The sequence below is a fragment of the Molothrus ater genome, chromosome 1 (assembly GCF_012460135.2).
Source record: "Molothrus ater isolate BHLD 08-10-18 breed brown headed cowbird chromosome 1, BPBGC_Mater_1.1, whole genome shotgun sequence".
Taxonomy (NCBI): Eukaryota; Metazoa; Chordata; class Aves; order Passeriformes; family Icteridae; genus Molothrus; species Molothrus ater.
Window position 1 is genome coordinate 23,582,526 of NC_050478.2, and position 1,718 is coordinate 23,584,243.

The following is a 1,718-nucleotide window of genomic DNA, read 5'->3' on the forward strand; positions in this document are numbered from 1 at the left end:
TTCTTCTTTTCCATGATTTAGCAGCCAGCAATCTTACAGCCCTACTGTGCTTAGAAGGGGGTTCCAATTTTTTTATTTCTAACAAGGTTTCCAGCAGATTTTGAATGTCATACAAGTATTCTATTTGCACATTAACTTCCTTCAGACTGAACACATCCAGAGCTAAATTATTATCCTTGAGATCCATAAAGGCAAAAGCACCATCACTCCCTGCTCAGTGATGGCAGCATCAGTCCTGGGCAAGATTTAACAGCCACTTTTCTTCTGAACATCTACATTTGAGAAATATTTAAATATTTAATTCTCTTATTTCCTGACAAGGAGACTTACCAACCGCTGTCATTGGATAGGAGACCCAGAGCCACATGTACAGGGACAATCCAAAAGTTCAAATGCGCATGGCTTAGGCAGCTCAAGTTAAAGCAGTTGAGCTTGGACTTTCAAGTCTATAGATTTGAAAACCTGCTTGAAAAATTCTGTAAGAAAAAAGCTTAACTAAGAATGGCTGTTAAATTCAAACATTTTACCAGGTAACAAGATTCGTTATTGAGCACTTTGGGACAAAGAACTGAAAAGGAACAATATTGCAACTGTCAGAAAAATGAGGAGTAATTCATTAGTAATTCACAATAACTCATAGAGGACAGGAACCTGATGCAATCCTGATAAATAAAAGGAATACTTATCCTTTGACTATGCTTCATGTGAAACCAGTTTTAATGTGAAATTCTTTATCTGGTAACATTTTATATGCGAGCTGATTCAATTTTCTGCACAGACATGCAGCATGCCACTGAAGAAGCAGCAAATGCTAACAAAGATTATTTCAATCTGCAGCTGGAAGTAAGGGTATCATCTGTCCCACTGCATGATGAGCTCATCATCCTGAGGGAAATGAACACCATACAACACTGCCTTGGAAAGGCTTTGGATGGCACTTTCATCCAAAAACAACAAACAAAAATTTGGCATGATTTCTGTCATACAGAATATCATCATCAATCATTTAGATCAAAACATCAATATAACCATTAGATAATTGCATATCCAATGACATACATTCATGAAAAGATACAAGCCATATGCTGATTGGAAATTTTACATAGTAAAATCTGATACTTATTTATGCTGACCTTTGCCATTTTCTTGCAAAAACCACAATTATCCTTCCAACACAGAGATATGTTTGGTGTGATATCTGTCCATGAGAATTCAGTATACTTCATGAAATAATCTTGTAATAATATTAAACACATTTGATATAGTTGGCAATATGTAGGATGATATAAATCAACCATGTCAATCATCAGCATAAATTCTGAGGCACCACAGGGATCATCCTGGTTTAACTGACATCCTTAGCCATCTGATGAGACACACCAAATCCCATAATAAAAGCAACCCCACAGTGATACTTATTGCAAACCTCCAACAAAGGGGTTTTGGCCAAAAAAAACCCTAAAACCAAAACACAACAAAATCAAACTAAAAGCACTCTGAGAACTGAATTATAAAAAAAAAAAAAATTAAAAAAAGGAAAAAAAGCCAACAATCCAAACCAGAAGACAGAGTGAAAACTTTATTGAAAAGTCATCTAGGTATTACAACAAAAATTTAGAAAGCACTCTAGTGACAATTATAGCAAAAAAGATAACAGCTGGAAAGAAATTAATTCTCATAGGACAAAAAGAAAATAGGGTACAGGAATATTTCCATCT

General features: G+C 35.1%; 1 non-coding gene across 1 annotated transcript; it reads right to left on the reverse strand.

The window, feature by feature from the left end:
* Positions 1–432: 432 nt before the first annotated feature.
* Positions 433–493, reverse strand: LOC118684443 (U7 small nuclear RNA). The gene has a single exon (XR_004979847.1). It is a non-coding gene; the product is annotated as a U7 small nuclear RNA (small nuclear RNA).
* Positions 494–1,718: the final 1,225 nt, after the last annotated feature.